Genomic DNA, 25,546 nt, shown 5'->3' on the forward strand with positions numbered 1-25,546 from the left:
CGGAAATCACCCTGTTCTAGCATAGATTCTAACTTAGAGGCGTTTAGCTATAATCTAGTAGATGGTAGCTTTGCGGTAATGCCTAGTTAGACAGCCGCAAAAACCAATTATCTAAAACCGCAGTTCCTCTCGTACTAAGCAGTATTACCATTAGGGCAAGGTTATTAGTAGGGTAAAACTAACCTATCTTACGACGGTCTAAACCTAGCTCACGTTCCCTATTAGTAGGTGAATAATCTAACGCTTACCAAATTCTGCTTTAGTATAATAGGAAGAGCTAATATCAAAGGATTAAAAAGTAACGTCGCTATAAACGCTTAGCTACCATAAGCTAGTTATCCCTGTGGTAACTTTTCTAGCACCTCTAGCCTTAAATTTTAAGGGACTAAAGGATTAATAGGCTACACTTTCATGGTTTGTATTCACACTAAAAATCAAAATTAAGGGGACTTTTGCCCTTTTGCTCTACTAGAGATTTCTATTCTCTATAAGTCCCCCTTAGGACACCTGCGTTATAGTTTAATAGATGTGCTGCCCTAGCCAAACTCCCTACCTAATAATATCTTTAACCTAGATTAGCCTATAAAGGACCTTAAACGCTAGAAGTTAGGTAGTAAGGCCTAGCTCCGCTTTATCGAATAAGTAAAAAAACAATAAGGGTAGTAGTATTTTACTAGCGCTAAAGCTCCTACCTATTCTACACCCCCTATATCTTTTTATAATATTAAACTAGAGTTAAGCTTAACAGGGTCTTCTTTCCCTGCTAATTTAGCTAAGCCTGTTCCCTTAGCTGTGGTTTTGCTAGATAGTAGATAGGGATAGTAGGAATCTTGTTAATCTATTTATGCGCGTTACTAATTAGATAACGAGGCATTTAGCTACCTTAAGAGAGTTATAGTTACTCCCGCTATTTACCCGCGCTTAGTTAAATCTCTTCGCTTTAACATTTAGAGCACTAGGTAGAAATCACATTACGTTAATACTACTTTCTAGCTATTACAATACTATATTTTAATTAGATAGTTAGATTCCCCTTATCTATACTAGTTCTAAGTTAGTTGTTAAACGTACGCTAGATGGCCAAAACCTGCTAAGGGTGTCTGCACCCTAGCGCTAAGAGGCGCCTACCTTGCAGTTAGTGCCCTTCTGCGCTAGAGGCTTCTCCCTAAGGCCTAACGTACCTAACCCTTAGAGCTAATCCTTTTCCCAAAGTTACAGATCTATTTTACTAACTTCCCTTATCTATATTGTTTTATTAACTAGAGGCTTTTTACCTTAGAGACCTGCTATAGTTATAAGTACGACCTAGCGTAAAAACTATTTCTTTAAGCAGATTTTTAAGGCTTGTTAGGAGCGCACTAAACGCTGCAAAAGTGCAGCGCTCTTCTAGCTATTAAACCCTAGCTCTAGATAAACTAATTTTAGGGTGACAGACTATTAAGAAGAAAAGAGAACTCTTCTTAGGGCTCCTGCTAAGGTCTCCGCTCTTAGTTGCGTTGCCGCGGAGAATCTATATCTAGGTGCTAGAATATTAACTAGCTTCCCTTTTGAGGGCGCGGCGTAAGCACTAATATTAAAACAGAATTACCCTATCTCTTAGGATTAACTAACCCATGTCTAACTACTATTCACACGGAACCTTTCCCTACTTTAGTCCTTAAAGTTCTTATTTAAGTATTTGCTACTACTACTAAGATCTACACTAGAGGCCGTTCTACCTAGGGTTACCCCTAAGGCTTTGTTACGAGCCTCTACGCCTGCCTACTTGCTAGGGCTTAAATCTTGCCCCGGCAGCGGGGTATAGGTAACACGCTTAAGCGCTATCTATTTTTAGGGCTAGTTTATTTAGTAGGTAAGTTATTACACACTCCTTAGCGGATTCTAACTTCTATGGCCACCGTCCTGCTGTCTAGATAAACTAACACCTTTTGTAGTGTCTAATAAGCGTGCATTCTAGCACCTTAACCCTACGTTTAGTTTATCCCGCATTGCTAGTTCTGCTTACTAAAAATAGCCTACTAGTAATGGTACATTTAAGTGTCCACGTTTAATTAAGTAACAAGGACTTCTTATATATTTAAAGTTTAAGAATAGGTAAAGGTTGTTTTAACCCCTAGGCCTCTAATTATTTGCTTTACCTTATAAAACTAAATACGTTACTGCTATCCTAAGGGAAACTTTGGTAGGAACTAGCTACTAGATAGTTCAATTAGTCTTTCGCCCCTATGCCTAAATTTAATGATTGATTTGCATGTTAGAACCGCTGCGAGCCTCTACTAGAGTTTCCTCTAGCTTTACCCTATTTAAGCATAGTTTACTATCTTTTAGGTCCTAATAGCTATGCTCTTACTTAAATCCTTCTAAAGATATTAGGATTGGTTAATAGTGCACCCTAAAAGGGTTCCTACCTCTGTTTACTTTTATTACGCGTCTAGGCTTAACACCTAAACACTTGCATAGATATTAGACTCCTTAGTCTATATTTTAAGACAGGCCGCTTACAGCTATTACGCTAGCATCCTAGTAGATGCGCAGACCTTAGTCTAGGCTAGTTGCATGTCGTCTCCCCTATAAGGCCTCCCTAAAGGGAGGTACGTAATAGAGACCTTTATCTAACTGCCTAAACTAATACTAGCCTGCCTGTAGAAGAGTGCACTAGATAAAAGCCTAGATAAGTAACTACAGGCAAGTCTAGCTGCAAGCGCTTCCCTTTTAACAATTTTACGTGCTATTTAACTCTCTTTCTAAAGTGCTTTTTATCTTTTAATTACTCTACTTGTGCGCTATTAGTCTCTGGCTAGTATTTAGCTTTAGAAGAAATTTACCTCCTATTTAGAGCTGCATTCCTAAATAACTTGACTCGTCAAAGGGGCTTTACACGGCGAAGGCCAGCGACTACATATAGGATTCTTACCCTCTATAATATCCTATTCTAAGGAACTTGGACTGCTGCTAACGCTAAAGCGCCCTCTGCAAATTACAACTTAGACCCTAAAAGAGCCAGATTTTAAATTTAAGCTGTTGCCGCTTCACTCGCCGTTACTAGGGCAATCCCTGTTAGTTTCTTTTCCTCCGCTTATTAATATGCTTAAGTTTAGCAGGTATCCCTACCTAATCTAAGGTTAAGAGCTTAAAAAGTGTCTTAATAGATGCTAATAACTATAACAAGAGGCGTAAAATGTGCTGCGCTCTAGGCTAATGTGCTAGCTGCCAATTGTTTTAAGGCGAGTCCTAAGTAGAACAAATACCTAACACTAAGCAGAGCTTAAGGGTACAAATAACGCTTAAACAGGCATACCCTATAGAATACTAAGGGGCGCAATGTGCGTTTAAAGATTCAATAATTTACTAAATTCTACAATTTACACTACTTATCGCATTTTGCTGCGTTCTTTATTAATGCTAGAACTAAGAGATCTGTTATTAAAAGTTGTAATTTATTATAGTGTTACTAACGCTAACTGTAATTGCAAGTGGTTTTAGGGGATCTAATTAGTGGGCAAGCCTACTAAGGAAACAAATAGTACGCAAAAAACATAGGCAGAATTAAAGTAGACTACCGCCACTAATTAAGGCGGCAGTGCTTTAAAAATAGGTAATAATCCTTCTGCAGGTTTACCTATAGAAACCTTATTACAACTTTTACTTCCTCTAAATAACTAAGTTTAACGAACTTTCCAGCTTAGGGTAGTTGTTGCTAACCTCCCTAAGCTAGTCCAAAGGCCTTACTAAGCCATTTAATTAGTAGTAGCGACAGGTGGTGTGTACAAAGGGCAGGGACGTAATTAACGCATACTAATAACACGCGCTTACTAGGCATTCCTTGTTAAAGAGCAATAATTGCAATACTCTATCCCTAGCACGACAGAGTTTAACAAGATTACCTAGACCTTTTAGTTAAGGTAAAGAACTTGTTAGCTCTGTTAGTGTAGCGCGCGTGTGGCCTAGAACATCTAAGGGCATCACAGACCTGTTATTGCCTTAAACTTCTATTAGCTTAAGCTAATAGTCCCTCTAAGAAGCTAGCGACTAGCTAAAGCTAGCCTAGCTATTTAGCAGGTTAAGGTCTTGTTTGTTATCGCAATTAAGTAGACAAATTACTCTACTAACTAAGAACGGCTATGCACCACCACCTGAAAAATCAAGAAAGAGCTCTTAATCTGTCAATCCTTATTTTATCTAGACCTGGTGAGTTTCCCTATGTTAAGTTAAATTAAGCCGCAGGCTCTACGCCTAGTGGTGCCCTTCTGTTAATTTCTTTAAGTTTTAGCCTTGCGACTATACTCCCCCTAGAACCCAAAAACTTTGATTTCTTGTAAGGTGCTAAGCGAGTTAGAAAAAGAACATCGCCTAATCCCTAGTTAGCATAGTTTACAGTTAAGACTACGACGGTATCTAATTGTCTTTGATCCCCTAACTTTCGTTTACTAATTAATAAAAACATCCTTAGCAAATGCTTTCGCAGTAGTTAGTCTTTAATAAATCTAAGAATTTTACCTCTAATAATTAAATACTAATGCCCCTAACTATCCCTATTAATTATTATAGCGGTCCTAGAAACTAACAAAATAGGACTGTACGTCCTATTCTATTATTCTATGCTAACGTATTTAAGCAAAGGCCTGCTTTAAATACTCTAATTTTTTTAAAGTAAAAGTCCTAGTCCCTAACACGCCTAGTAAAGGGCATAAGGTTCTCTAGAAGGAAGGCCCGGCTAGACAAGTACACGCGGTAAGGCGGACCTGCTAGCTAGACCTAAGTTTTAACTACAAGCTTTTTAACTGCAACAACTTTAATATACGCTATTAGAGCTAGAATTACCGCAGCTGCTAGCACCAGACTTGCCCTCTAATTGTTCCTTGTTAAGAGGTTTAAATTATACTTATTCTAATTACAAGACCTAAAAGAGCCCTATATTAGTATTTATTGTCACTACCTCCCTATATTAGGATTAGGTAATTTGCGCGCCTGCTGCCTTCCTTAGATATGGTAGCCGTTTCTTAGGCTCCCTCTCTAGAATTAAACCCTAATTCCCTGTTACCCGTTAAAACCATAGTAAGCTAATACCTTACTATTAAAAGTTAATAGGGCAGAAATTTAAATGAACCATCGCTAGCGCAAGGCTATGTGATCTGTAAAGTTATTATAAATTACTAAGAAGCCCTAAAGGGCGTTAGTTTTTTATCTAATAAATACACCCCTTCTAAAGTTAGGGTTTTTAGCATATATTAGCTCTAGAATTACCATAGTTATCTAAGTAGTAAGGTACTATTAAATAAACAATAACTAATTTAATAAGCTATTCGCAGTTTTACAGTATAATTGCTTATACTTAGACATGCATAGCTTAATCTTTAAGACAAGCATATAACTACTAGCAGAATTAACTAGGTAACAATCCTAATGCCTAATACGCCAAAGCGCACAAGCACTACCCCTAAAAGGAGGCAGAAAGTACGTGATAAGAAATCGCAGAAGCAATTCTAGCTACTAGCATAATAGCACACAAGGCACTAGTTACAACTAGCAACTAATTTAATTGCCCCTACTAAGTTTCTTAAGGAATAGTCCGCAACAAAGCCTAATAGGCGTTTCTGCGTGTTTAAACTCGCCACATACATACCTTAAGTAGAGAAAACCTACGCTTTGCTACGCTTACTAGGAGCGGATGCTAGGCAGGGCTGTCCCCTAAGATCTGTTAAATAGTTTGGTAGTGCTAGCTATCTATAGACCCTAAATTTTGCCTACTGCTAAAACTTTAACAGTAGGACTTTAGGTGCTAACTACAAAACTAGGCGCAATAGCAGGGTTGCTTTAGCATATAGGCCTAGGCCTGCCTAGTTAAGTAGAAGAGTAATCTCTAAGCCCCTAATTACCCACCAATTAGAGCGAATCTAAACTAGGCAGAAATCTAGGAAACAAGGCTAGCTATTATAAAACCAAAACTTTTAAATTTAGTCTAACTGCCGCTAAAATAGGCGTAGAGCGCTAATAACAGGGAGTTGTAGGGAGTATAGACGCGGACACAAGCAAAAATTGCCCCCTTAGTGCCTAACGACGCTAGTTTAACTGCCTAATCCAAGAACTGCGCGCAGCAGATTTAACCTTAGTTAGTTAGTTAGGTATTTAGTATTTAAGAATCTATTTGCCCTCCTTATATATTATAGGAATGGGTTTTGGTTTGATTTTCGCGTTGTAGGGTTAGTGCGGCAGAAAATAGCTTGGAGGTACACTTTTTTGTATATAAAACTGTGTAGACATGCGCAGCCCTATATAAACCATAAACCCGTATTTGCTAGATAAGAGTAACTTGGAATTTTATTAGTAGTAGGTAAATATATAGATAAGGATATCTACTCTAATATCTATACTCTACTATAACTACTGTATCTATATTAACTATAGATCTATTAGCTCTATCTATATCTACTTAATAGATAAGGCAAGAAATAGAGATAGTATAAAAGAAGAATATAAAGGTATTATTTAATACTAGTAGGTTATAAAAGAAAGTATAGTAGGACTAGCTAGTAGAGAAAAGGTTTTATAAAATATAAGGATATACTTAACAGTAAAGAATAATAGATAATAGTATGATATAATAAGTATTATAAAAAGGATATAATAGCTACTAGTATAGAATAGTCTAAAGTTATAGAAAGGACTAAAGTAATAGAATAAATAAAAGGTATAGAACGCGCTAAAGTTATAGAACACTAACCCTAAAAAATAAAAAGTTATAGAACGCCCTAAAGTTATAGAACGCCCTAAAGTTATAGAACACCCTAAGCTTATAGAAGGCCCTAAAGTTATAGAACGCCCTAAAGTTATAGAACGCTACCCCTAAAAATAAAAAGTTGTAGAACGCCCTAAAGTTATAGAACACTACCTCTAAAAAAGAAAAAGTTATAGAACGCTCTAAAGTTATAGAACACTACCTCTAAAAAAGAAAAAGTTATAGAACGCCCTAAAGTTATAGAACACTACACCTAAAAAATAAAAAGTTGTAGAACGCCCTAAAGTTATAGAACGCCCTAAAGTTATAGAACGCCCTAAAGTTATAGAACACTACCTCTAAAAAAGAAAAAGTTATAGAACACTCTAATATTATAGAACACTACCTCTAAAAAAGAAAAAGTTATAGAACACTCTAATATTATAGAATACTAACCCTAAAAAATAAAAAGTTATAGAACACTCTAATATTATAGAACACTACCTCTAAAAAAGAAAAAGTTATAGAACACTCTAATATTATAGAATACTAACCCTAAAAAATAAAAAGTTATAGAACGCCCTAAAGTTATAGAACGCCCTAAAGTTATAGAACGCCCTAAAGTTATAGAACACTACCTCTAAAGAAAGTTATAGAACCATTATAGAACACTACCCCTAAAAAATAAAAAGTTGTAGAACGCCCTAAAGTTATAGAACGCCCTAAAGTTATAGAACGCCCTAAAGTTATAGAACACTACCTCTAAAAAAGAAAAAGTTATAGAACGCCCTAATTTATAGAATACTAACCCTAAAAAATAAAAAGTTATAGAACGCCCTAAAGTTATAGAACGCCCTAAAGTTATAGAACACTACCCCTAAAAAATAAAAAGTTATAGAACGCCCTAAAGTTATAGAAACTACCCCTAAAAAAAAAAAGTTATAGAACGCCCTAAAGTTATAGAACACTACCCCTAAAAAATAAAAAGTTGTAGAACGCCCTAAAGTTATAGAACGCCCTAAAGTTATAGAACGCCCTAAAGTTATAGAACACTACCCCTAAAAAATAAAAAGTTGTAGAACGCCCTAAAGTTATAGAACGCCCTAAAGTTATAGAACGCCCTAAAGTTATAGAACACTACCCCTAAAAAATAAAAAGTTGTAGAACGCCCTAAAGTTATAGAACGCCCTAAAGTTATAGAACGCCCTAAAGTTATAGAACACTACCCCTAAAAAATAAAAAGTTGTAGAACGCCCTAAAGTTATAGAACGCCCTAAAGTTATAGAACGCCCTAAAGTTATAGAACACTACCCCTAAAAAATAAAAAGTTGTAGAACGCCCTAAAGTTATAGAACGCCCTAAAGTTATAGAACGCCCTAAAGTTATAGAACACTACCCCTAAAAAATAAAAAGTTGTAGAACGCCCTAAAGTTATAGAACGCCCTAAAGTTATAGAACGCCCTAAAGTTATAGAACACTACCCCTAAAAAATAAAAAGTTGTAGAACGCCCTAAAGTTATAGAACGCCCTAAAGTTATAGAACGCCCTAAAGTTATAGAACACTACCCCTAAAAAATAAAAAGTTGTAGAACGCCCTAAAGTTATAGAACTCCCTAAAGTTATAGAATACTACCTCTAAAAAAGAAAAAGTTATAGAACGCCCTAAAGTTATAGAACACTACACCTAAAAAATAAAAAGTTGTAGAACGCCCTAAAGTTATAGAACGCCCTAAAGTTATAGAACACTACCTCTAAAAAAGAAAAAGTTATACAACGCCCTAAAGTTATAGAACACTACACCTAAAAAATAAAAAGTTATAGAACGCCCTAAAGTTATAGAACGCCCTAAGCTTATAGAATAGCCTACAGGATTTTTTTAAATATTAATAGAATACCCTAAAGGTTTAAATAATCTATAGTTATAGAATAGCCTAGAGGAATTTTTAAGTATAGAAGGCTATAAAGTTATAGAACAGTACCCCTAAAAAATAAAAAGTTATAGAACGCTCTTAAGTTATAGATTACCGCCTAAAAATCTGTATAGATTATCTTAAATCCTTTCTTAATCTTCCTATGCTATATATTAACTGCCTAAGGTACGTATACACACAACCTGTTCTTTTGTATATTTTGCAAGGATTGCTCCTAGCTCTAGCCCTCTCTATCTTGCAATTACTATATAACTTGTTTGCTATAGCCCTCTTCCTTCTGTTAACAGCAGCTATTTAGGCAGCAGTTTTGCAAATAAGGAGGGCATAATATCCCAATTTTAACTAAGCTAGCAACGGGCTTACGCTTAGTAGCTCGTAACAACAAGGCTACTTAACTACTTACACGACCCAGCTAGATAACTAAGTTATCTATAAAGGATTTAATCCTGCGCACTATATAATTGCAATACACTAGCTAACAACCCTAACTTTAATAGGGCTGCTAACGCCAATCTAGTAAGGTTCTAGGCCAAAGGCCTATTTGTATCTAACTAGTGTAGGCGGAAATCACCCTGTTCTAGCATAGATTCTAACTTAGAGGCGTTTAGCCATAATCTAGCAGATAGTAGCTTCGCGGCAATGCCTAGTTAGACAGCCGCAAAAACTAATTATCTAAAACTGCAGTTCCTCTCGTACTAAGCGGTATTACCATTAGGGCAAGGTTATTAGTAGGGTAAAACTAACCTATCTTACAACGGTCTAAACCTAGCTTACGTTCCCTATTAGTAGGTAAACAATCTAACGCTTACTAAATTCTGCTTTAGTATAATAGGAAGAGCTAACATTAAAGGATTAAAAAGCAACGTCGCTATGAACGCTTAGCTACCACAAGCTAGTTATCCCTGTGGTAACTTTTCTAGCACCTCTAGCCTTAAATTTTAAGGGACTAAAGGATTAATAGGCCACACTTTTATAGTTTGTATTTACACTAAAAATTAAAATTAAGGGGACTTTTGCCCTTTTACTCTACTAGAGATTTCTATTCTCTATAAGTCCCCCTTAGGACACCTGCGTTATAGTTTAATAGATGTGCCGCCCTAGCTAAACTCCCTACCTAACAATATCTTTAACCTAGATTAGCCCACAAAGGACCTTAAACGCTAGAAGTTAGGCAGTAAGGCCTAGCTCCGCTTTATTAAATAAGTAAAAAAACAATAAGGGTAGTAGTATTTTACTAGCGCCAAAGCTCCTACCTATTCTACACCCCCTATATCTTTTCACAATATTAAACTAGAGTTAAGCTTAATAGGGTCTTCTTTCCCCGCTAATTTAGCTAAGCCTGTTCCCTTAGCTGTAGTTTCGCTAGATAGTAGATAGGGATAGTAGGAATCTTATTAATCTATTTATGCGCGTTACTAATTAGATAACAAGGCATTTAGCTACCTTAAGAGAGTTATAGTTACTCCCGCCGTTTACCCGCGCTTAGTTAAATCTCTTTACTTTAATATTTAGAGCACTAGGTAGAAATTACATTACGTTAACACTACTTTCTAGCTATTATAATACTATGTTTTAATTAGATAGTTAGATTCCCCTTATCTATACTAGTTCTAAGTTAGTTGTTAAACGTACGCCAGACAGCCGAAACCTGCTAAGGGTGTCTGCACCCTAGCGCTAAGAGGCGCCTACCTTGCGGTTAGTGCCCTTCTGCGCTAGAGGCTTCTCCCTAAGGCCTAACGTACCTAACCCTTAGAGCTAATCCTTTTCCTAAAGTTATAGATCTATTTTGCTAACTTCCCTTATCTATATTGTTCTATTAACTAGAGGCTTTTTACCTTAGAGACCTGCTGCGGTTATAAGTACAACCTAGCGTAAAAACTATTTCTTTAAGTAGATTTTTAAGGCTTGTTAGGAGCGCACCAAACGCTGCAAAAGTGCAGCGCTCTTCTAGCTATTAAACCCTAGCTCTAGACAAACCAATTTTAGGGTAACAGACTATTAAGAAGAAAAGAGAACTCTTCTTAGGGCTCCTGCTAAGGTCTCCGCTCTTAGTTGCGTTGCCGCGGAGAATCTATATCTAGGTGCTAGAATATTAACTAGCTTCCCTTTTAAGGGCGCGGCGTAAGCACTAACATTAAAATAGAATTACCCTATCTCTTAGGATTAACTAACCTGTGTCTAACTACTATTTATATAGAACCTTTCCCTACTTTAGTCCTTAAAGTTCTTATTTAAGTATTTGCTACTACTACTAAGATCTACACTAGAGGCCGTTCTACCTAGGGTTACCCCTAAGGCTTCGTCACAAGCCTCTACGCCTGCCTACTTGCCAGGGCTTAAATCTTGCCCTAGCGGCGGGGTATAGGTAACACGCTTAAGCGCCATCTATTTTTAGGGCTAGTTTATTTAGCAGGTAAGTTATTATACACTCCTTAGCAGATTCTAACTTCTATAGCCACCGTCCTACTATCTAGATAAACTAACACCTTTTATAGTGTCTAATAAGCGTGCATTCTAGCACCTTAACCCCGCGTTTGGTTTATCCTATATCGCTAGTTCTGCTTACCAAAAATAGCCTACTAGTAATAGTATATTTAAGTGTCTACGTTTAATTAAGTAACAAGGACTTCTTACATATTTAAAGTTTAAGAATAGGTAAAGGTTATTTTAACCCCTAGGCCTCTAATTATTTGCTTTACCTTATAAAACTAAATACGTTACTACTATCCTAAGGGAAACTTTAGTAGGAACTAGCTACTAGATAGTTTAATTAGTCTTTCGCCCCTATGCCTAAATTTAACGATTAATTTGCACGTTAGAACTACTGCGAGCCTCTACTAGAGTTTCCTCTAGCTTTACCCTATTTAAGCATAGTTTACTATCTTTTAGGTCCTAATAGCTATGCTCTTACTTAAATCCTTCCAAAGATATTAGGATTAGTTAATAGTGCACCCTAAAAGGGTTCCTACCTCCGTTTACTTTTATTACGCGTCTAGGCTTAACACCCAAACACTTGTATAGATGTTAGACTCCTTAGTCTATGTTTTAAGACGGGCCGCTTATAGCTATTACGCTAGCATCCTAGTAGATACGCGGACCTTAGTCTAGGCTAGTTGCATATTATCTCCCCTATAAGGCCTCCCTAAAGGGAGGTACGTAACAGAGACCTTTATCTAACCGCCTAAACTAATACTAGCCTGCCTATAGAAGAGTGCACTAGATAAAAGCCTAGATAAGTAACTATAGGCAAGTCTAGCTACAAGCGCTTCCCTTTTAACAATTTCACGTGCTATTTAACTCTCTTTCTAAAGTACTTTTTATCTTTTAATTACTCTATTTATATGCTATTAGTCTCTAGCTAGTATTTAGCTTTAGAAGAAATTTACCTCCTATTTAGAGCTGTATTCCTAAATAACTTAACTTGTTAAAGGGGCTTTACACGGCGAAGGCCAGCGACTACGTATAGGATTCTTACCCTCTATAACGTCCTGTTCTAAGGAACTTAGACTACTACTAACGCTAAAGCGCCCTCTACAAATTACAACTTAGACCCTAAAAGAGCTAGATTTCAAATTTAAGCTGTTGCCGCTTCACTCGCCGTTACTAGGGCAATCCCTGTTAGTTTCTTTTCCTCCGCTTATTAATATACTTAAGTTTAGCGGGTATCCCTACTTAATCTAAGGTTAAGAGCTTAAAAAGTGTCTTGATAGATGCTAACAACTATAATAAGAGGCGTAAAATATGCTGCGCTCTAGGCTAATATGCTAGCTACTAATTGTTTTAAGGCAAGTCCTAAGTAGAACAAATACCTAACACTAAGTAGAGCTTAAGGGTACAAATAACGCTTAAACAGGCATACCCTATAGAATACTAAGGGGCGCAATGTGCGTTTAAAGATTTAATAATTTACTAAATTCTGCAATTCACACTACTTATCGCATTTTGCTGCGTTCTTTATTAATGCTAGAACTAAGAGATCTATTGTTAAAAGTTGTAATTTATTATAGTGTTACTAACGCTAACTACAATTGCAAGTGGTTTTAGGGGATCTAATTAGTAGGCAAGCCTACTAAGGAAACAAATAGTACGCAAAAAACATAGGCAGAATTAAAGTAGACTGCCGCTACTAATTAAGGCGGCAGTGCTTTAAAAATAGGTAATAATCCTTCTGCAGGTTTACCTATAGAAACCTTGTTACGACTTTTACTTCCTCTAAATAACTAAGTTTAACGAACTTTCTAGCTTAGGGTAGTTGTTGCTAACCTCCCTAAGCTAGTCTAAAGGCCTCACTAAGCTATTTAATTAGTAGTAGCGACAGGCGGTGTGTATAAAGGGTAGGGACGTAATTAACGCATACTAATAACACGCGCTTACTAGGCATTCCTCGTTAAAGAGTAATAATTGCAATACTCTATCCCTAGCACGACAGAGTTTAACAAGATTACCTAGACCTTTTAGTTAAGGTAAAGAACTTGTTAGCTCTGTTAGTGTAGCGCGCGTGCAGCCTAGAATATCTAAGGGCATTACAGACCTGTTATTGCCTTAAACTTCTATTAGCTTAAGCTAATAGTCCCTCTAAGAAGCCAGCGACTAGCCAAAGCTAGCCTAGCTATTTAGCAGGTTAAGGTCTCGTTTATTATCGCAATTAAGCAGACAAATCACTCCACTAACTAAGAATGGCTATGCACCACCACCTAAAAAATCAAGAAAGAGCTCTTAATCTGTTAATCCTTATTTTATCTAGACCTAGTAAGTTTCCCTGTGTTAAGTTAAATTAAGCCGCAGGCTCCACGCCTAGTAGTGCCCTTCTATCAATTTCTTTAAGTTTCAGCCTTGCGACCATACTCCCCCTAGAACCTAAAAACTTTGATTTCTTGTAAGGTGCCAAGCAAGTTAGAAAAAGAACATTACCTAATCCCTAGTTAGCATAGTTTACAGTTAAGACTACGACAGTATCTAATTGTCTTTAATCCCCTAACTTTTGTTTACTAATTAATAAAAACATCCTTAGCAAATGCTTTCGTAGTAGTTAGTCTTCAATAAATCTAAGAATTTCACCTCTAATAATTAAATACTAATGCCCCTAACTATCCCTATTAATTATTATAGCAGTCCTAGAAACTAACAAAATAGGACCGTACGTCCTATTCTATTATTCTATGCTAACGTATTTAAGCAAAGGCCTGCTTTAAACACTCTAATTTTTTTAAAGTAAAAGTCCTAGTCCCTAACACGCCTAGTAAAGGGCATAAGGTTCTCTAGAAGGAAGGCCCAGCCAGACAAGTACACGCGGTAAGGCGGACCTGCTAGCTAGACCTAAGTTTTAACTATAAGCTTTTTAACTGCAACAACTTTAATATACGCTATTAGAGCTAGAATTACCGCAGCTGCTAGTACTAGACTTGCCCTCTAATTGTTCCTTGTTAAGAGGTTTAAATTATACTTATTCTAATTATAAGACCTAAAAGAGCCCTATATTAGTATTTATTGTTACTACCTCCCTATATTAGGATTAGGTAATTTGCGCGCCTGCTGCCTTCCTTGGATGTAGTAGCTGTTTCTTAGGCTCCCTCTCTAGAATTAAACCCTAATTCCCCATTACCCATTAAAACTATGGTAAGCTAATACCTTACTATTAAAAGTTAATAGGGCAGAAATTTAAATGAACTATCGCTAGCGTAAGGCTATGCGATCCGTAAAGTTATCATAAATTACTAAGAAGCCCCAAAGGGCGTTGGTTTTTTATCTAATAAATACACCCCTTCTAAAGTTAGGGTTTTTAGCATGTATTAGCTCTAGAATTACTACAGTTATCTAAGTAGTAAGGTACTATTAAATAAACGATAACTAATTTAATAAGCTATTCGCAGTTTCACAGTATAATTGCTTATACTTAGATATGCATAGCTTAATCTTTGAGACAAGCATATAACTACTGGCAGAATTAACTAGGTAACAATCCTAATGCCTAATACGCTGAAGCGCACAAGCACTACCCCTAAAAGGAGGCAGAAAGTACGTGATAAGAAATCGTAGAAGCGATTCTAGCTACTAGCATAATAGCACACAAGGCACTAGTTACAACTAGCAACTAATTTAATTGCCCCTACTAAGTTTCTTAAGGAATAGTCCGCAACAAAGCCTAACAGGCGTTTCCGCGTGTTTAAACTCGCTATATACATACCTTAAGTAGAGAAAACCTACGCTTTACTACGCTTACTAGGAGCAGATGCTAGGTAGGGCTGTCCCCTAAGATCTATTAAATAGTTTGGCAGTGCTAGCCATCCACAGACCCTAAATTTTGCCTACTGCTAAAACTTTAACAGTAGGACTTCAGGTGCTAACCACAAAACTAGGCGTAACAGCAGGGTTGCTTTAGCATATAGGCCTAGGCCTGCCTAGTTAAGTAGAAGAGCAATCTCTAAGCCCCTAATTACCTACTAATTAGAGCGAATCTAAACTAGGTAGAAATCTAGGAAACAAGGCTAGCTATTATAAAACCAAAACTTTTAAATTTAGTCTAACTGCCGCTAAAATAGGCGCAGAGCGCTAATAACAGGGAGTTATAGGGAGTATAGACGCGGACACAAGCAAAAATTGCCCCCTTAGTGCCTAACGACGCTAGTTTAACTGCCTAATCTAAGAACTACGCGCAGCAGATTTAACCTTAGTTAGTTAGTTAGGTATTTAGTATTTAAGAATCTATTTGCCCTCCTTATATATTATAGGAATAGGTTTTGGTTTAATTTTCGCGTTATAGGGTTAGTGCAGCAGAAAATAGCTTAGAGGTACACTTTTTTGTATATAAAACCGTGTAGACATGCGCAGCCCTATATAAACTATAAACCTGTATTCGCTAGATAAGAGTAACTTGGAATTTTATTAGTAGTAGGTAAATATATAGATAAGGATATCTACTCTAATATCTATACTCTACTATAACTACTGTATCTATATTAACTATAGATCTATTAGCTCTATCTATATCTACTTAATAGATAAGGCAAGAAATAGAGATAGTATAAAAGAAGAATATAAAGGTATTATTTAATACTAGTAGGTTATAAAAGAAAGTATAGTAGGACTAGCTAGTAGAGAAAAGGTTTTATAAAATATAAGGATATACTTAACAGTAAAGAATAATAGATAATAGTATAATATAATAAGTATTATAAAAAGGATATAATAGCTACTAGTATAGAATAGTCTAAAGTTATAGAAAGGACTAAAGTAATAGAATAAATAAAAGGTATAGAACGCGCTAAAGTTATAGAACACTAACCCTAAAAAATAAAAAGTTATAGAACGCCCTAAAGTTATAGAACGCCCTAAAGTTATAGAACACCCTAAGCTTATAGAAGGCCCTAAAGTTATAGAACGCCCTAAAGTTATAGAACGCTACCCCTAAAAATAAAAAGTTGTAGAACGCCCTAAAGTTATAGAACACTACCTCTAAAAAAGAAAAAGTTATAGAACGCTCTAAAGTTATAGAACACTACCTCTAAAAAAGAAAAAGTTATAGAACGCCCTAAAGTTATAGAACACTACACCTAAAAAATAAAAAGTTGTAGAACGCCCTAAAGTTATAGAACGCCCTAAAGTTATAGAACGCCCTAAAGTTATAGAACACTACCTCTAAAAAAGAAAAAGTTATAGAACACTCTAATATTATAGAACACTACCTCTAAAAAAGAAAAAGTTATAGAACACTCTAATATTATAGAATACTAACCCTAAAAAATAAAAAGTTATAGAACACTCTAATATTATAGAACACTACCTCTAAAAAAGAAAAAGTTATAGAACACTCTAAATTATAGAACACCCTAAAGTTATAGAACACTAACCCTAAAAATAAAAGTTATAGAACGCCCTAAAGTTATAGAACGCCCTAAAGTTATAGAACGCCCTAAAGTTATAGAACACTACCCCTAAAAAATAAAAAGTTGTAGAACGCCCTAAAGTTATAGAACGCCCTAAAGTTATAGAACGCCCTAAAGTTATAGAACACTACCTCTAAAAAAGAAAAAGTTATAGAACACTCTAATATTATAGAATACTAACCCTAAAAAATAAAAAGTTGTAGAACGCCCTAAAGTTATAGAACGCCCTAAAGTTATAGAACACTACCCCTAAAAAATAAAAAGTTGTAGAACGCCCTAAAGTTATAGAACACTACCTCTAAAAAAGAAAAAGTTATAGAACGCCCTAAAGTTATAGAATACTACCCCTAAAAAATAAAAAGTTGTAGAACGCCCTAAAGTTATAGAACGCCCTAAAGTTATAGAACGCCCTAAAGTTATAGAACACTACCCCTAAAAAATAAAAAGTTGTAGAACGCCCTAAAGTTATAGAACGCCCTAAAGTTATAGAACGCCCTAAAGTTATAGAACACTACCCCTAAAAATAAAAAGTTATAGAACGCCCTAAAGTTATAGAACACTACCCCTAAAAAATAAAAAGTTGTAGAACGCCCTAAAGTTATAGAACGCCCTAAAGTTATAGAACGCCCTAAAGTTATAGAACACTACCCCTAAAAAATAAAAAGTTATAGAACGCCCTAAAGTTATAGAACGCCCTAAAGTTATAGAACGCCCTAAAGTTATAGAACACTACCCCTAAAAAATAAAAAGTTGTAGAACGCCCTAAAGTTATAGAACGCCCTAAAGTTATAGAACGCCCTAAAGTTATAGAACACTACCCCTAAAAAATAAAAAGTTGTAGAACGCCCTAAAGTTATAGAACGCCCTAAAGTTATAGAACGCCCTAAAGTTATAGAACACTACCCCTAAAAAATAAAAAGTTGTAGAACGCCCTAAAGTTATAGAACGCCCTAAAGTTATAGAACGCCCTAAAGTTATAGAACACTACCCCTAAAAAATAAAAAGTTGTAGAACGCCCTAAAGTTATAGAACGCCCTAAAGTTATAGAACGCCCTAAAGTTATAGAACACTACCCCTAAAAAATAAAAAGTTGTAGAACGCCCTAAAGTTATAGAACGCCCTAAAGTTATAGAACGCCCTAAAGTTATAGAACACTACCCCTAAAAAATAAAAAGTTGTAGAACGCCCTAAAGTTATAGAACGCCCTAAAGTTATAGAACGCCCTAAAGTTATAGAACACTACCCCTAAAAAATAAAAAGTTGTAGAACGCCCTAAAGTTATAGAACGCCCTAAAGTTATAGAACGCCCTAAAGTTATAGAACGCCCTAAAGTTATAGAACACTACCTCTAAAAAAGAAAAAGTTATAGAACGCTCTAAAGTTATAGAACACTACCTCTAAAAAAGAAAAAGTTATAGAACGCCCTAAAGTTATAGAACACTACCTAAAAAATAAAAAGTTGTAGAACGCCCTAAAGTTATAGAACGCCCTAAAGTTATAGAACGCCCTAAAGTTATAGAACACTACCTCTAAAAAAGAAAAAGTTATAGAACACTCTAATATTATAGAACACTACCTCTAAAAAAGAAAAAGTTATAGAACACTCTAATATTATAGAATACTAACCCTAAAAAATAAAAAGTTATAGAACACTCTAATATTATAGAACACTACCTCTAAAAGAAAAAGTTATAGAACACTCTAATATTATAGAATACTAACCCTAAAAAATAAAAAGTTATAGAACGCCCTAAAGTTATAGAACGCCCTAAAGTTATAGAACGCCCTAAAGTTATAGAACGCCCTAAAGTTATAGAACACTACCCCTAAAAAATAAAAAGTTATAGAACGCCCTAAAGTTGAACGCCCTAAAGTTATAGAACGCCCTAAAGTTATAGAACACTACCTCTAAAAAAGAAAAAGTTATACAACGCCCTAAAGTTATAGAACACTACACCTAAAAAATAAAAAGTTATAGAACGCCCTAAAGTTATAGAACGCCCTAAGCTTATAGAATAGCCTACAGGATTTTTTTAAATATTAATAGAATACCCTAAAGGTTTAAATAATCTATAGTTATAGAATAGCCTAGAGGAATTTTTAAGTATAGAAGGCTATAAAGTTATAGAACAGTACCCCTAAAAAATAAAAAGTTATAGAACGCTCTTAAGTTATAGATCACCGCCTAAAAATCTATATAGATTATCTTAAATCCTTTCTTAATCTTCCTATGCTATATATTAACTGCCTAAGGTACGTACACACACAACCTGTTCTTTTGTATATTTTATAAGGATTGCTCCTAGCTCTAGCCCTCTCTATCTTGCAATTACTATATAACTTGTTCGCTATAGCCCTCTTCCTTCTGTTAACAGCAGCCGTTTAGGCAGTAGTTTTGCAAATAAGGAGGGTATAATATCCTAATTTTAACCAAGCTAGCAATAGGCTTACGCTTAGTAGCTTGTAACAATAAGGCTACTTAACTACTTACACGACCCAGCCAGACAACTAAGTTATCTACAAAGGATTTAATCCTGCGCACTGTACAATTGCAATACACTAGCTAACAACCCTAACTTTAATAGGGCTGCTAACGCCAATCTAGTAAGGTTCTAGGCTAAAGGCCTATTTGTATCTAACTAGTGCAGGCGGAAATCACCCTATTCTAGCATAGATTCTAACTTAGAGGCGTTTAGCTATAATCTAGTAGATAGTAGCTTCGTGGCAATACCTAGTTAGACAGCTGCAAAAACCAATTATCTAAAACCGCAGTTCCTCTTGTACTAAGCAGTATTACCATTAGGGCAAGGTTATTAGTAGGGTAAAACTAACCTATCTTACAACGGTCTAAACCCAGCTCACGTTCCCTATTAGTAGGTGAACAATCTAACGCTTACTAAATTCTGCTTTAGTATAATAGGAAGAGCCAATATTAAAGAATTAAAAAGCAACGTTGCTATAAACGCTTAGCTGCCACAAGCCAGTTATCCCTGTGGTAACTTTTCTAGCACCTCTAGCCTTAAATTTCAAGGGACTAAAGGATTAATAGGCTACACTTTTATAGTTTGTATTCACACTAAAAATCAAAATTAAGGGGACTTTTGCCCTTTTACTCTACTAGAGATTTCTATTCTCTATAAGTCCCCCTTAGGACACCTGCGTTATAGTTTAACAGATGTGCCGCCCTAGCTAAACTCCCTACCTAACAATATCTTTAACCTAGATTAGCCTACAAAGGACCTTAAACGCTAGAAGTTAGGCGGTAAGGCCTAGCTCCGCTTTATTGAATAAGTAAAAAAACAATAAGGGTAGTAGTATTTTACTAGCGCCAAAGCTCCCACCTATTCTACACCCCCTATATCTTTTTATAATGTTAAACTAGAGTTAAGCTTAATAGGGTCTTCTTTCCCTGCTAATTTAGCTAAGCCTGTTCCCTTAGCTGTAGTTTCGCTAGATAGTAGATAGGGATAGTAGGAATCTCATTAATCTATTTATACGCGTTACTAATTAGATAACAAGGTATTTAGCTACCTTAAGAGAGTTATAGTTACTCCTGCTATTTACCCGCGCTTAGTTAAATCTCTTTACTTTAACATTTAGAGCACTAGGCAGAAATTACATTACGTTAATACTACTTTCTAGCTATTACAATACTATGTTTTAATTAGATAGTTAGATTCCCCTTATCTATACTAGTTCTAAGTTAGTTGTTAAACGTACGCTAGACGGCCAAAACCTGCTAAGGGTGTCTGCACCCCAGCGCTAAGAGGCGCCTACCTTGCAGTTAGTGCCCTTCTGCGCTAGAGGCTTCTCCCTAAGGCCTAACGTACCTAACCCTTAGAGCTAATCCTTTTCCTAAAGTTACAGATCTATTTTGCTAACTTCCCTTATCTATATTGTTCTATTAACTAGAGGCTTTTTACCTTAGAGACCTGCTGCAGTTATAAGTACGACCTAGCGTAAAAACTATTTCTTTAAGCAGATTTTTAAGGCTTGTTAGGAGCGTACCAAATGCTGCAAAAGTGCAGCGCTCTTCTAGCTATTAAACCCTAGCTCTAGACAAACTAATTTTAGGGTGACAGACCGTTAAGAAGAAAAGAGAACTCTTCTTAGGGCTCCTGCTAAGGTCTCTGCTCTTAGTTGCGTTGCTGCAGAGAATCTACATCTAGGTGCTAGAATATTAACTAGCTTCCCTTTTAAGGGCGTGGCGCAAGCACTAACATTAAAACAGAATTACCTTATCTCTTAGGATTAACTAACCTGTGTCTAACTACTGTTTACACAGAACCTTTCCCTACTTTAGTCCTTAAAGTTCTTATTTAAGTATTTGCTACTACTACTAAGATCTGCACTAGAGGCTATTCTACCTAGGGTTACCCCTAAGGCTTCGTTACAAGCCTCTACGCCTGCCTACTCGCTAGGGCTTAAATCTTGCCCTGGCAGCGGGGTATAGGTAACACGCTTAAGCGCTATCTATTTTTAGGGCTAGTTTATTTAGTAGGTGAGTTGTTACACACTCCTTAGTGGATTCTAACTTCTATGGCTACTGTCCTACTGTCTAGATAAACTAACACCTTTTGTGGTGTCTAATAAGCGTGCATTCTAGCACCTTAACCCTACGTTTAGTTTATCCTACATCGCTAGTTCTACTTACCAAAAATAGCCTACTAGTAATAGTATATTTAAGTGTCCACGTTTAATTAAGTAATAAGAACTTCTTACATATTTAAAGTTTAAGAATAGGTAAAGGTTATTTTAACCCCTAGGCCTCTAATTATTCGCTTTACCTTATAAAACTAAATACGTTACTACTATCCTAAGGGAAACTTTAGTAGGAACTAGCTACTAGATAGTTTAATTAGTCTTTCGCCTTTATACCTAAATTTAACAATTAATTTGCACATTAGAACTACTGCGAGCCTCCACTAGAGTTTCCTCTAGCTTTACCCTATTTAAGCATAGTTTACTATCTTTTAGGTCCTAACAGCTATGCTCTTACTTAAATCCTTCTAAAGACATCAGGATTAGTTAATAGTGCACCCTAAAAGGGTTCCTACCTCTATTCACTTTTATTACGCGTCTAGGCTTAACACCTAAACACTCGCATAGATATTAGACTCCTTAATCCATATTTCAAGATAGGCCGCTTATAGCTATTACGCTAGCATCCTAGCAGATGCGCAGACCTTAGTCTAGGCTAGTTGCATGTCGTCTCCCCTATAAGGCCTCCCTAAAGGGAGGTACGTAACAGAGACCTTTATCTAACCGCCTAAACTAATACTAGCCTGCCTATAGAAGAGTGCACTAGACAAAAGCCTAGATAAGCAACTACAGGCAAGTCTAGCTGCAAGCGCTTCCCTTTTAACAATTTCACGTGCTATTTAACTCTCTTTCTAAAGTGCTTTTTATCTTTTAATTACTCTACTTATGCGCTATTAGTCTCTAGCTAGTATTTAGCTTTAGAAGAAATTTACCTCCTATTTAGAGCTACATTCCTAAATAACTTAACTTGTTAAAGGGGCTTTACACGGCAAAGGCTAGTAACTATGTACAGGATTCTTACCCTCTGTGATGTCCTGTTCTAAGGAACTTAGACCGCTGCTAACGCCAAAGCGCCCTCTACAAATTACAACTCGGACCCTAAAAGAGCTAGATTTTAAATTTAAGCTATTGCCGCTTCACTCGCCGTTACTAGGGCAATCCCTATTAGTTTCTTTTCCTCCGCTTATTAATATGCTTAAGTTTAGCGGGTATCCCTACCTAATCTAAGGTTAAGAGCTTAAAAAGTGTCTTAATAGATACTAATAACTATAATAAGAGGCGCAAAATGTGCTGCGCTCTAGGCTAATGTGCTAGCTACTAATTGTTTTAAGGTAAGTCCTAAGTAGAACAAACACCTAACACTAAGTAGAGCTTAAGGGTACAAATAACGCTTAAATAGGCATGCCCTATAGAATACTAAGGGGCGCAATATGCGTTTAAAGATTTGATAATTTACTAAATTCTGTAATTTACACTACTTATCGCATTTCGCTGCGTTCTTTATTAATACTAGAACTAAGAGATCTGTTGTTAAAAGTTGTAATTTATTATAGTATTACTAACGCTAACTACAATTACAAGTGGTTTTAGGGGATCTAATTAGTAGGTAAGCCTACTAAGGAAATAAATAGTACGCAAAAAACATAGGCAGAATTAAAGTAGACTGCTGCTACTAATTAAGGCGGCAGTGCTTTAAAAATAGGTAATAATCCTTCCGCAGGTTTACCTACAGAAACCTTATTACGACTTTTACTTCCTCTAAATAACCAAGTTTAACGAACTTTCTAGCTTAGGGTAGTTATTGCTAACCTCCCTAAGCTAGTCTAAAGGCCTTACTAAGCTATTTAATTAGTAGTAGCAACGGGTAGTATGTATAAAGGGCAGGGACGTAATTAACGCATGCTAATAACACGCGCTTACTAGGCATTCCTTATTAAAGAGCAATAATTGCAATACTCTATCCCTAGTATAATAGAGTTTAACAAGATTACCTAGACCTTTTGGTTAAGGTAAAGAACTTGTTGGCTCTGTTAGTGTAGCGCGCGTGCGGCCTAGAATATCTAAGGGCATTACAGACCTGTTATTGCCTTAAACTTCTATTAGCTTAAGCTAATAGTCCCTCTAAGAAGCTAGCAACTAGCTAAAGCTAGCCTAGCTATTTAGCAGGTTAAGGTCTTGTTTGTTATCGCAATTAAGCAGACAAATCACTCTACTAACTAAGAATAGCTATGCACCACTACCTAAAAAATCAAGAAAGAGCTCTTAATCTGTTAATCCTTATTTTATCTAGACCTAGTAAGTTTCCCTGTGTTAAGTTAAATTAAGCCGCAGGCTCTACGCCTAGTGGTGCCCTTCCGTTAATTTCTTTAAGTTTTAGCCTTGCGACCATACTCCCCCTAGAACCCAAAAACTTTGATTTCTTGTAAGGTGCTAAGCGAGTTAGAAAAAGAACATCGCCTAATCCCTAGTTAGCATAGTTTACAGTTAAGACTACAACAGTATCTAATTGTCTTTAATCCCCTAACTTTTGTTTACTAATTAATAAAAATATCCTTAGCAAATGCTTTCGCAGTAGTTAGTCTTTAATAAATCTAAGAATTTCACCTCTAATAATTAAATACTAATACCCCTAACTATCCCTATTAATTATTACAGTAGTCCTAGAAACTAATAAAATAGGACCGTACGTCCTATTCTATTATTCTATGCTAACGTATTTAAGCAAAGGCCTGCTTTAAACACTCTAATTTTTTTAAAGTAAAAGTCCTAGTCCCTAACACGCCTAGTAAAGGGTATAAGGTTCTCTAGAAGGAAGGCCCGGCTGGACAAGTACACGCAGTAAGGCAGACCTGCTAGCTAGACCTAAGTTTTAACTATAAGCTTTTTAACTGCAACAACTTTAATATACGCTATTAGAGCTAGAATTACTGCAGCTGCTAGCACTAGACTTGCCCTCTAATTGTTCCTTGTTAAGAGGTTTAAATTATACTTATTCTAATTACAAGACCTAAAAGAGCCCTATATTAGTATTTATTGTTACTACCTCCCCGTGTTAGGATTAGGTAATTTGCGCGCCTGCTGCCTTCCTTAGATATAGTAGCTATTTCTTAGGCTCCCTCTCTAGAATTAAACCCTAATTCCCTGTTACCTATTAAAACTATAGTAAGCTAATACCTTACTATTAAAAGTTAATAGGGCAGAAATTTAAATAAACCGTCGCTAGCGTAAGGCTATGCGATCCGTAAAGTTATTATAAATCACTAAGAAGCCCTAAAGGGCGTTAGTTTTTTATCTAATAAATACACCCCTTCTAAAGTTAGGGTTTTTAGTATGTATTAGCTCTAGAATTACTATAGTTATCTAAGTAGTAAGGTACTATTAAATAAACGATAACTAATTTAATAAGCCATTTACAGTTTCACAGTATAATTGCTTATACTTAGACATGCATAGCTTAATCTTTAAGATAAGTATATAACTACTAGCAGAATTAACTAGGTAATAATCCTAATACCTAATACGCTAAAGCGCACAAGCACTACCCCTAAAAGGAGGTAGAAAGTACGTGATAAGAAATCGCAGAAGCAATTCTAGCTACTAGCATAACAGCACACAAGGCACTAGTTACAACTAGTAACTAATTTAATTGCCCCTACTAAGTTTCTTAAGGAATAGTCCACAATAAAGCCTAATAGGCGTTTCTGCGTGTTTAAACTCGCTACATACATGCCTTAAGTAGAGAAAACCCACGCTTTACTACGCTTACTAGGAGCGGATGCTAGGCAGGGCTATCCCCTAAGATCTGTTAAATAGTTTAGCAGTGCTAGCCATCTATAGACCCTAAATTTTGCCTACTGCTAAAACTTTAACAGTAGGACTTTAGGTGCTAACCACAAAACTAGGCGCAACAGCAGGGTTGCTTTAGCATATAGGCCTAGGCCTGCCTAGTTAAGTAGAAGAGCAATCTCTAAGCCCCTAATTACCCACTAATTAGAGCGAATCTAAACTAGGCAGAAATCTAGGAAACAAGGCTAGCTATTATAAAACTAAAACTTTTAAATTTAGTCTAACTGCCGCTAAAATAGGCGCAGAGCGCTAACAATAGGGAGTTATAGGGAGTATAGACGCGGACACAAGCAAAAATTGCCCCCTTAGTACCTAACAACGCTAGTTTAACCGCCTAATCCAAGAACTACGCGCAGCAGATTTAACCTTAGTTAGTTAGTTAGGCATTTAGTATTTAAGAATCCATTTGCCCTCCTTATATATTATAGGAACAGGTTTTGGTTTGATTTTCGCGTCGCGGGGTTAGTGCAGCGGAAAACAGCTTAGAGGTACACTTTTTTGTATATAAAACCGTGTAGATATGCGCAGCCCTATACAAACTATAAACCTATATTTGCTAGATAAGAGTAACTTGGAATTTTATTAGTAGTAGGTAAATATATAGATAAGGATATCTACTCTAATATCTG

The 25,546-nt window shown here is 36.1% G+C and overlaps 5 non-coding genes across 5 annotated transcripts; all 5 read right to left on the reverse strand.

Moving 5' to 3' along the window:
* Nucleotides 1-3,596: 3,596 nt before the first annotated feature.
* IAQ61_008594 lies at nt 3,597-5,393 on the reverse strand. The gene has a single exon (XR_010715529.1). It is a non-coding gene; the product is annotated as an 18S ribosomal RNA (ribosomal RNA).
* A 392-nt stretch (nt 5,394-5,785) lies between these two features.
* IAQ61_008595 lies at nt 5,786-12,638 on the reverse strand. Its single transcript, XR_010715530.1, has one exon. It is a non-coding gene; the product is annotated as a 28S ribosomal RNA (ribosomal RNA).
* Nucleotides 12,639-12,803: 165 nt separating this feature from the next.
* IAQ61_008596 lies at nt 12,804-14,600 on the reverse strand. The gene has a single exon (XR_010715531.1). It is a non-coding gene; the product is annotated as an 18S ribosomal RNA (ribosomal RNA).
* Nucleotides 14,601-15,652: 1,052 nt separating this feature from the next.
* IAQ61_008597 lies at nt 15,653-22,609 on the reverse strand. Its single transcript, XR_010715532.1, has one exon. It is a non-coding gene; the product is annotated as a 28S ribosomal RNA (ribosomal RNA).
* A 165-nt stretch (nt 22,610-22,774) lies between these two features.
* On the reverse strand, nt 22,775-24,571 carry IAQ61_008598. Its single transcript, XR_010715533.1, has one exon. It is a non-coding gene; the product is annotated as an 18S ribosomal RNA (ribosomal RNA).
* Between the last annotated feature and the right edge of the window lie 975 nt (nt 24,572-25,546).

The sequence above is a fragment of the Plenodomus lingam genome (assembly GCF_022343315.1).
Source record: "Plenodomus lingam strain CAN1 chromosome Unknown contig_35, whole genome shotgun sequence".
Classification (NCBI taxonomy): domain Eukaryota; kingdom Fungi; phylum Ascomycota; class Dothideomycetes; order Pleosporales; family Leptosphaeriaceae; genus Plenodomus; species Plenodomus lingam.